An 11,508-nucleotide genomic window follows, 5' to 3' on the forward strand; every position below is an offset into this window, starting at 1 on the left:
GTTGGTTTCTTGTTATTTCCTCCCAATCCCAGCATGGCCCACATATTGTTCTTCTGAACAGTGTGGATACCATTGGTACTAATAATGGAAAAGAAAATGCATCTGAAAGGTGTGTCAGAGTTTCAGTTTATTTATAGAGGTTGCCTGAGAAAGATTATACCAAAGTCTCAAATAAAAGTGACAGAGAATACAAGACAGCCATTGGAATTTGGGGATTTAAGTTTTCAGAAGAGTGGTGAAAAACACTAGTGATATAAATACTATGACTAAAGCCTTCATTATTATGGAATTTTACTAGCTTCCTGCAGAAAAACATATCCAACCAATTCTTTCACTTTTATTTAAGTTTAGGAATTGGGTTGGAGAAAGAGAAGCATTTGCAGTGTGCCTGTGTATTGCCCAGAATATTCCAGAACCTGTGTCAAAGGTACTGGACTCTGTAACATGAGAAGCCATGGTTAGATGACTGAATACATTAATATGGAAGTTTTTATGATATATTATGGCACAGATAATTAATGAAGGTTAAGCAAACAGATGATTTGACAGGTGGATGATAGGATGCAAGAGTGTGTGCAGAAGCAGATGAGACAATGGATGAGTGTTGGGATGGTAACATACAGTTTGGTAAGTGCATAAATATATAGATAAGGGTGTTGAGGAATTAACGAGTCTTTGACATGATAGATTAATAAATAAATGGGGAAAGGTTTCTAAAGAGACACAAAGCATAAAGAATATGTCAGAGAATGGCAATGTAACCTATTCTTTTGAAACTACATTGAATCTCTTGATACAAAAATAAAAATTTGAAGAGATGTACCAAGTTACTCTTTTTACATTATTTGGGTTAGCCTTCTTCTTTCTCCCATTTTACCCAACAGATAATAATACTCTCTTTATAGATATTATTTAAAGTGTTAAATATTTTAATCAAGGTTATTATTTTTGGAATTTAAATGGCATTAAGACACATGTTCTGGTCATCCATGAAGACTTGTAAAGCTCAACACAGACCATTTTATTCTTCACACATATCTCATTAGAGTACTCGTGTCTCTAGAATGAGAAGTAGGGGCATCCTGAAGCTAAAAAAATTGCTTCTTTCAAATCTACTGTGAATTCAAGCACGCTGACTATTTGCTACATAAAGATGTTAAGAGACAGTCAGTTTGTGCTATAGAACATCCTACTGCGGTGTCAACAAGTTGGCTCCTGGGCTTTTTAGGATGACCTAAGGCATTGATGGAGTTCTGGCAGTGAAAGAGATAAAGGAGAGCAGATTCTCACAAGGAGAAAAAGGGCAGCATGGTGGCCCTGCCTTTGAGATTTAGAACCCATAATTGCAATTAACAACCTGAAGCATGAAGCTCATGAAGATCTGTTAATGCCACATTGGCCATGCACCCTCTACCACACTTTGTTACTTCTCAATGTGAGCCCACTTGCTGTCACCCACGACCTTCCTCCTGCACTATTTTTGAACTGGCTTCAGCAGATCTGTGACCATGGAACCCAAGAAGACTAGGAAAGTAAATCTCCATGGTGCCCCACATTGTTGAAGGAAGCACTTTATGAAAACAATCTTAGGTTAAAGGAGATAGGATCATATCAACAGATATTGATGAATATGTGACAATTCATAATAGGAGTGTTGAAAGAGGGTGGGGGTAAGCAAGAATTTATGGAGTGCAGAACTAGTACTCATTTGCTTTATTAGGGACTTTGGATTTGAGATATTAGTTGTGAATGCTGAAATATTATCACCCTAATATTTTATCAAATGCAGTAGAATAATTCTATTTTCCAGAGGATGGAGGCTAAAGTACTGCTCAATGGTCCAAATATTAATACTAGCAGAGAAAAAGACAAAATGTGAAATAAACATTGGGAAAAAGAATTATTACTCATTAAAAATTGGAAATATAGTGATGGATTCTGCATCACTTTTGGAAAAGGCACTTAGGGAAAAATCCTTAGTTATTAAGAGAGTTAAGTATTAATATTCATAAACATATCATAAGAGGTATATTACATTTTCAATAGAGATACATTTTCAATTGCTCTAACGACTTTTATCCCAATTATTTCCCTGAGATTGTGTGTACAAGTTATTTTTATAACAGTAGCAATAACTAAAATGTGGATGATTAAATGTATTGTCAAAGTCATATAGAATTCATAGTATAACCTGGGAACTGGAATGGGGTCTCCTGTCTCTCCTACTCTCCTGCTAGGATTGGCTTCTCTCAAAAGAGTTGTAGTAATGTACTATGGAAACTTGCAAGAGGGCAGGAATTCTATTGGGAAACAATACACTGCATATGGAGAGCAAGAAATGTAAGGTAGCAGAGTACTTGCAGAATGAAACCATGTTAAAATAAACCACTAAAGGTGAATTTCAGGATTGCACCTTTCTGAGAAAATAGTCCTTGATAATTAGTCTCATATTATGTGAAAAGCAGAGAAAAAGTTGATAACAAGACATTAAAGGATAATAACTTACTGTCCTCTCAGAATGGAAAATATTTTTTGATATATTCTGCATATAAGTGACCATGGGATTCTCCAAGTCCACATATCAGGATAATGGAAATCCTGTAGTCTGTGATGAATCCACCCTGTGTACACACAAGCAAAGTGGTCAGCCACAGGTCAGATTCCTCTCCCTCTGAATGAAAATGCCATTTTCATTGGCAATACAATCGCATCAAGGTAAGGCTTTATTTTATTTGGTCCAGCATGAAAGAGAAATTTCTGTTTGTCTTATTTTCATGGGTTATTCTCTTGAATTCAGGACTATACTTACCTCAAACTAGGCATGTAGAAGACTAATATAAGGAGACTACAATGTAATATATTATAAAAGATGAGGCATGAACACAATTTCCCAGGAAAAAGGTTTTGGCCTTTTATCATTTAGGTATAGACCATCATCTACATAATGAGATAGGGCTTCATTTACAGTATGGTAATGGGCTCACACTTAAACCATGCTTAAATTTTGATTTTAGAAGTACACAAAGGAATGCATTCACATACTCCTGAAACTGACTTAACATTGGAAAGACTGTTTCTCATCTGGAAAAGGGGCCCAGAGAAATCATTTTATATCGTGCATGGCTGATAGATTTTCCAAATGAAAATTTCTTTCTCTGTTCCTAATGTGGGGGAAAGAGAGAAACAACTCATGGAAGCAGCCAGCCAATAGAAGTAGGAAAACATTCCATAGAGTTTTAAATATATCACACACTTACCGGGAAGGGTAATGAGATATGAGTCTGAGCCTGGCTATTTGCTTCATTAAAGAGGCAAATCCAGTATTTTGGAATTTTAGCCCATGATGCAGCAAGGAAAACAGAATGCAATTGAAGACTGGTGAGAGGACAATTAAACAGATGCATTCGAGACCCCCTCTGGAGACTACACGTAATGATCCTCTATGGGAGAACCATGGGGGACTCTCTATGGGAGACCCATGCCGTGAAGAGTTCTAGGGATGTTTTGTTGAGTTGCCGTGGGCCAGGGCTCTTGTTGTTTTCTTGATGAGCAGTTGCTCACGATTCCTTCTTAGTTTTTCTTGGACCAGGAATATTGGAAGTGTGTAATTGAAGGTCTAATGGTAGTTCATATAGAGAGATCATACTGTTATCTGAAACTGTACCTTTCCTCCATGGTATTCTGCAGAAGTTTAGAGAGAAAAAGCTCTCTTTTTCCTTTCCTTTCCTTTTTCTTTTTCTTCTCTCTCTCTCTCTCTCTCTCTCTCTCTCTCTCTCGTTCTCTTTCTCTCTCTTTCTCTCTCTCTCTGTCTCTCTCTCTGTGTCTCTCTCTGTCTCTCTCTGTCTCTCTGTCTCTGTCTCTGTCTGTCTCTCTCTGTCTCTGTCTCTCTCTCTCTCTCTCTCTCTCTCTCTCTCTCTCTCTCTCTGTCTCTGTCTCTCTCTCTCTAACAAGGTCTTACTATGCAATTCAGGCTGGTCTTGAACTCCTAGTGATCTTCCTGCCTCAACCACCCAAGTGTTGAGATTACTGGTATGCCACCACATCAAGCCTAGGGAGTTTTTCATTAATGGCACTTTTATCATCTGTACAAGTTCAAGAAAATTATAATACCTTGAGTGAGACCCAATTTCATAATTCCAAAATACCAGATGCCAACAGCAAATGTTACCAAATTATTGCCTGATAATTTACTATTAGAAATATATCTAACTTTTTTCTATTGCACAATATCTATTATACATTTTGGCCTTGTTTACACTTTCAGTTTCTTACACTAGTGAGACAATATTCACACATGTCCGATTTATTCATACCATGGTCTCAAACTGCATCCATTTATCTAGAAATGTCCCAAGCTTTTCCTATTTTATAGCAGAATCACACACACACACACACACACACACACACACACACACACACACACACCCCTTCTTTATCCATTCATCAGTTGATGGTATTTGGGTTTTTTCTAAGCTTTAGATATTACAAACTGTGCTGCTGTAAACATGGGTGCACATATATCACTTTCATATAACGCTTTCACTCTTTTAAGAAGATATCAAGAAAGAGAATAGCTGGATCAAATGGAACCTAAATTTCCTAATTTTTCGAGGGATCTCCACACTGATTTCCACAGTGATTACACCATTCTCTAGTCCCACAAACAGTGGAGAAGGGTTCCTTTTCCCCCACGGTATCCCCAGAATTTTTATTGGTCGATTACTTGATAATAGTCATTCTTTCTGGAGTGAGATGAAAATATCCACGATGTGTTAATTTGCATCTCAAATGTTCAATATCACTCAAATGATCAATGATGTTGAACATTTTTAATGAAAATAAGCACTGAAATTTCCATGAAAATAAGCACTAAAATATTCTATGAGTGTAACCAATTCATAAAGCAGTGAAAAGTATTAAATAAAAACAGTCTATTTTCATGAAATATAATGCTGTAAAATATACAGTAGGATAATTTTGTAAAATCAAGGTAATAGTATAAGAATAGATTATGGAATGTGTAAAAACTTTGTAGAATAAATTAACAAACATAGACATCATAAATTTATTTGTGCATGAAAATGATGTGAACATATCTGTATTTTGTATGAAATCAAGTTTTGAAGAAAACCTTATGGAAGAGTTTATAAACATATTGCATAACTGAACTATGCACGGGAGAATCATCTCTGGAAATATTTGTTTTATTTTGCCCTTTATCAGGTAAGAGACCTGAATCACTGACAAGTTTCTCTTTCAACCTAGATCCTAGGATGAAACATCCTATTGCTTCCCTTGGTGGTTCCTGTGCACTTTCTCTCCTCCATTATTTCATTCACTTCAATCCAAGGAATTTTAGCAAATAGCAGATATGGAATAACAATAACAGTCAGTTATACAGCAATGTAATTGAATCTGGCTCCATTTTGATGTTTAAAATTTTTATTATGACATATCAGCTGTGCTATACAAACATCCACTTCACAAAGGTAACCAGAGGATTATTTTCATTTTCAAAGTATATCAGTAAGGATTCATACCTTATTCTCCATCCCAGAAAATGAAGATGGGGCCTTAAATGGTGACTTTCCCTTATCGCTTTAATCTAGGACAGTTAAAGATCTATTTTTAAAATTTTTTTCTTTTAAATCACATTTACAGAATAGATTCTTAACAGCAGCAAGTAGAAAACAACAACAAAAAATACCTAGAACTAGATACCATTAAAATGTCCTTCCTCAGCTCACAGTCTAGCAAAGCCTTTCTAAAAGACCGAAAGTTTTGGTTTTGCCAAAATTTTTTGCCAGTTTGTCTACTTTTGTGGAGAATGGGAAGGTTAAATTATCTTCTTCATTAATCCAATGCAGAGGTGATTACAATGAAAATCCTCAGTATAAAAAAAAAGTGGGGGGCTGGGGATTTAGCTCAGCGGCATAAGCGCCTTGCAAGCAGGCAGTCATGAGTTCGATCCCTGGTACCGATAAAAACAAAAAAGACAAAAAAAAAAAAAAAAAAAAAGAAAAAGAAAATCCGCAGTAAAGCAGTAGTGTTACAGAAATCTTTTAAAGTAATTCCATCAGCTTTTCTACTTGAGATTAAACATACCAGTGAATTAGTGAAAACCTACTTCTTTTATACACAAACATTTAATAAAGAATCACATGCCTGCCAAATAGTCAGATTGCAAATTTTATTTCCCTGGTTTTAGATCTTTCCTCAAAACTCTCCTTCTTCAAAATCATTCTTTTTGTAATTTACTAATTAACTCATGCACTCAGTTACAGTGTGTGTAAGTAACATCTCTAAGCTAATGTTTAAAGTTTCCAGCCACATCTTCTTCATCATTCATTGGTATTTATCATTGTCAACTTTGCTTTTTAATTTTTTTTTTCCTTTCATCGGTACCAGGGATCGAACTCACGACTGCCTGCTTGCAAGGCAGGTGCTTATGCCGCTGAGCTAAATCCCCAGCCCCATGCTTTTAAATTTTTTAAGTTCTTTTAAAGAGAGAAAAGTAAACAAAACCAAAACAAAACTACAAAGTTTCAAAACAGGATAATAAGAAATTAACAATTATTAATATATTGCATATTGTTATATTTGAAGTAGTTGCATAGATTATAAGATAAAGGCATGTAAAATTAATCAACCAAAAATATGGATGCACATATATTGCTGTTGTATGAGGTTTTTAATTCTTCTGGGAAAACACTCAGAAGGGGAAAGCTGGGCTGAATGAGGCTGCTAGTTGTAGGGTTTGAGGAATCTCCACCCTGATTTCCACAATGATTATATCAATATACATCTACGACAGTGGAGAATGATTCCTTTTACTTCACAGCCCTGTCAGCATTTGTTATCGTTTCTTGTTGATAGCCAATCTTTGGAATCTCAGTGTTGTTTTAATTTGAACCTCTCAAATTGCTAGTGATTTTGAACATTTTTAATATATTTATTTGTCATTTCTATTTCTTCACCTGAGAAGTGTCTATTCATTTCAGATGCCCATTTTTGTACTGAGTCTTTGAATTTGATGGATCAAGTTTTTTTTTTTTTTTCTTTTCAATTTTTATATGTTCTAGATAGAAGTCCTTGGTCTGAGGAACACTTGACTAAATTTTTCCCCCAGTTCTTGGGTTATTTTTTTTTACTCTGTTAGTGATCTTTTTTTATGTGCAAAATCTTTTTAATAAGATGAGATCCCAGTTGTTGATTTCTGTGAAATTTAGTCTTTGTTCATGAATAGTCTTCAAGATTTCATCCTACTTTGTATTCCAGTGGATTTAGTGTTTCTGTTTTAATATTTAGATCTTTGATTCTTCTATATTCTTGTTCAAGATTGAAGGTAATAGTACAGAGATAGAACTCCTGCAATTGCTCTGCATCGCTGATAGTATTTAAAAGACTACGTGAAACATGTCACAGATAGGGCCCTGGTCTTTTTCCCTGAATCAGTACATAGAGCATTTCTGGTTAAGCCAGTCATTGTCACCTTAGCCTCATAACTGATCTAAAGGCTGACAACAGAGCCTGGCAGGTCTTATACAACATATTCTTTTTGGGGCAGTAGTGATTGTGGGGATTGAACCTTGGGCCTTTTCACTGAGCTACTTCCTTGGCTCTTTTATTAGTTTTCATTTCAAGATAGAAGCTTTTTCAGTTGCCAAGTTGTTTAGGCTGAGTTTGAGATTGTGATTCTCCCATCTTGATCTACCAAAATACTGACATTACAAGTGTTTGCCATTATGCCAGGCTTATAGTATATATTCTTAAAAAGTTATTCTGCTGCTGTTCAATTGCAATTTTTAAGGGAACCAGATAACCAAATGTGGTTGAGTGAGTTTATTCTTTTTGGCTTATCCAGTGACCGGGATATTTAAGTCTCACTCTTTGTGCTGTTCCTGATTATGTACCTGGTGACAGTGCTGGGGAACCTCCTCATTTTTCTTCTGATCAGACTGGACAGCAGACTCCACAGCCCCAGGTACTTCTTTCTCACCAACCTGTCCCTGGTGGATGTCTTATGCTACCAGCATAGTCCCTCAGCTGCTGGTGCATTTTCTAGCAGAACATAAAACAGTCGCATTTGTGAGCTGTGCATTTCAGCTGTTTTTCTCCCTGGCTTTGGGGGGATTGAGTTTGTTCTCCAGGTAGTGATGGCCTATGACCGCTATACGGCTGTGTGTAAACCCCTGAGGTACTCAGTCATCATGCATGCAGGTCTGTGCAGTAAGCTGGTCATTGCATTCTGGGTCAGCGGTTCCTCCAACTCCCTCCTGCAGACTGTTATTGCCTACAGCTTCCCATGTGCACAAAACAAGTAGATTGATCATATATCCTGTGAGCTCCTAGCTGTGGTCAGGCTGGCCTGTGTGGACACCTCCTCCAATGAGATTATAATCATGATTTCTAGCACTGTGCTGTTGATGACCCCTTTCTTCCTGGTTCTCTTGTCTTACATCCAGATCATCTCCACCATCCTAAAGATCCAGATCAAAGAGGGGAGGAGCAAAGCCTTCCAGATCTGTGCCTTGCATCTCACTGTGGTTGCCCTGTGCTATAGCACAATTTTCACCTACATTCAGCCCCACTCCAGCCCCTCTGTCCTTCAAGAGAAGTTGATTTCTGTCTTCTATGCTGTCTTGATGCCTATACTGAATGCCATGATTTACAGCCTAAGGAAGAAGAGAGATGAAAGGGGCCTGGCAAGTATTAGGGCAATTCTCTGGATTAACATCAAAATTCACCACTTGCTGACTCATAAGCATTGCTGAAGAGGAGAGGTTTGCCTCACTCAGCTGAGATATGACAGGAGTAGCAGCTTTGCCCTGGTAACCTAGAAGAGATGTAATATGTACTAGCCATGTTGTAAGGAGGATGAGTGGTTGAGTTCACATGTGGATATAATTACATTTTTATTGTCACATCAACATATCCAGCTGAGTTAAGCACAGTGCTTCCTACAGTCTCCATTCCTATGGTTTATGCATACAAATTGGTCCCTAAGGTTTTGTGATTCAACCTGCAAACTTTTGGCTTATTGTATCTCTAAAGGAATGCACTTTAGGTAGAATTTATACATGCAAGTATGAATTTTGAGCTTTTCCTGAGACACCCCCATGTGATATGATGCTCTGTGGAGGCTGGGCTGCAGTATAAAGCAGAGCCTCAGTCAGGAATAAGAATGGGGCCCACGTTCCACACCATCAGCTCCCTGTATCGCCGAGCTTCAGAGTCAAAAATTACGTGAATGAAATGCTTTCTTGATACACAATATTTTCTACTTTGATGAATTTATTGGGACGCAGGTATATAGCAAGTAAGAAATATATGAAACTTAAGTAAATGAAGTAACATAACTTTATTAGTATTTTATTTGTTTTCATGGAATTGTATATGAATATTACACTGAGCAACTGATTCTTAGTTTTATTTGGAAAAAAGCTTATGGTGTTTCATTTGGAGCACAATGCACTTGCACATTTGAGGAGTTACTTTCTCGTATAATGTGTGGCCACTTCTTTTGTAATGCAGTATGAGAGGAATGTTCTTATCCAGACTAATAGTTTTTATCGGATCTATTACAATACAGATAGGAGTAATATTATTAAATGGTGAAACATCAACTGAAATTCCTTGAGAATCTAAGCACAAATTGTATGTACATGATGGCATTAATGACTAAGAAATAACCAAGATTCAGTTATTTCTAAGTAGTGAAGGAATCTGACAAGAAAAATATTGTGTATGAATGAAATCTAATTTAAAATACTAGAATGATTTAGTGTCTGAAAATTTAAGGAATTGAAATTTTAGCAAGAAAATAAGGAAATATAAAAAACAATGAGAAAATATACAAAACAGTAAAAACATAGTTAACCTAAAAGGTGCAGATTCCTTGGATAAGTCTGTGAAAATACCTTAACATGCCTTTTAAGAAAAAAGGATGTCAGTCTACTGTGTAGAAATTATCTTCACATCCACGTTAGAATTTTATCTTACAGGCAATGACATTTAACTTGACCTTTGTAATCCTGATGAGTTGAGATCTTCCTAGAGTGAACCTCACCTTGGACAACAACCTACACGGTGAAAGAAAGAAATGTCTGAACAGGAGTGCAGCCACCCAATGTGGCTCCAGAGGTTGTTTCTGGTTAAGGACCTGCAAAAGAATGAGAAAAATAAAGAAAAGAAAAAGCTGGGGTCAGGTCGAGCCCTTATCCTCCTGGTGGGAGGAAAGGAACTGCTCAACCACTTTTATTTATTTATATATACCTTTATTTATATACTGGGAAAGATGATGTCAATTTCAGCCCCTCTGCAGCCTCCCATTGCCTGGCAGGCCTGGGCCTCTTGCCTTCTTGGTGTTGGAACAGCTTGTTTACATAGCTTGTTTTGGTCTCTCTATTTTTTCTGGGCTGGCCTTGCTTTAGCTCCATACATGGGATCAATCTCCAGCTTCAATGGATCCCTACACAGGAGACTGGCAGGGCAGGAAGGAGAAATAACACAACAATGGGTCTTCTCACTCATTCCAAAGAGTCTCAGGTTAGGATCTTCCATGCCTCCCTTTGGGTCTTCATTAGCTCAGCTGATTTGTAATTCTCCCACATAATCACATTGTCACAGCCTCTGGATTCACACAAAGTTGCAGGCTCACATATCCCATGGCTTACTGGACATTTATATTTTACCATAAAATGTATCTAAAATTTTGTGAGATACATAGATGTTCCCAAACTGTCCACGATATGGAGCTGAAATTTTGTTGGTGTTAATTCAATAAATACTAATGAAGTGGTTTTTATGTGTTATCGGTAATGAATGGTAGGTGAGATTCTACAGTCAAGAAAACAGAGTCCCAGTGATCAAACCTATGACTGCATCATAGCGAAGACAGGCAACGAAGTAATTATGATGCAGTGAGAAATGTCAGAGTAGGAAGCACTCGCAGGGCTATTAGGACTCAGGATTGCAGAAGACATGCCAAGCAAAGAGACGTTTAGACTGATATTCAAAAGATATGAATATGTAATTTAGATGACAAGCAACCTACCCAAAGGACACCTTGTGGGAAAAGGTGGGGCAAACCATCAGAGCACAAGCACTTCCAGAAGCCTCCATTATGGCAAAATATGGTGGGGACAGTAGTGGGGCTGAGGCACAGCAGAGGCTTTTTAAATTATGTAAGGTTTTGAAGGTAAACATTTTTTTTTTTGCCATTTTGGATGGTTTGTTTTTATTTTTTGTTTCCAATCAGATATTATTGGTACATTTTAGGTATATAAAGTGATCACATTTATCATACAGAATTTGTACATGATACAATTTGTTTCTTTTTTCCCCTATTTCCCTACCTTCCTTTCAACCCTTTTTTCCTCTTCATTTCAATTTTTTCATTCTTTCTCATTTTTTTTACTTTTTCCTTCTTTCCTTTTCCCTTCATGCCTCCCTTGTTCCCCTCCCTCTTTGAACACTATTTCCTGTTTCACAATATCTATTATACAT

The 11,508-nt window shown here is 36.9% G+C and overlaps 1 pseudogene; it reads left to right on the forward strand.

Annotated features, from left to right (window-relative positions):
* Positions 1 to 699: 699 nt before the first annotated feature.
* On the forward strand, positions 700 to 8,757 carry LOC100723948 (olfactory receptor-like protein OLF3; annotated as a pseudogene).
* Positions 8,758 to 11,508: the final 2,751 nt, after the last annotated feature.

Source organism: Cavia porcellus, unplaced genomic scaffold (genome assembly GCF_034190915.1).
Source record: "Cavia porcellus strain 051 isolate PalLab524CR breed Dunkin Hartley unplaced genomic scaffold, mCavPor4.1 scaffold_6, whole genome shotgun sequence".
In the NCBI taxonomy this organism is placed as follows: Eukaryota; Metazoa; Chordata; class Mammalia; order Rodentia; family Caviidae; genus Cavia; species Cavia porcellus.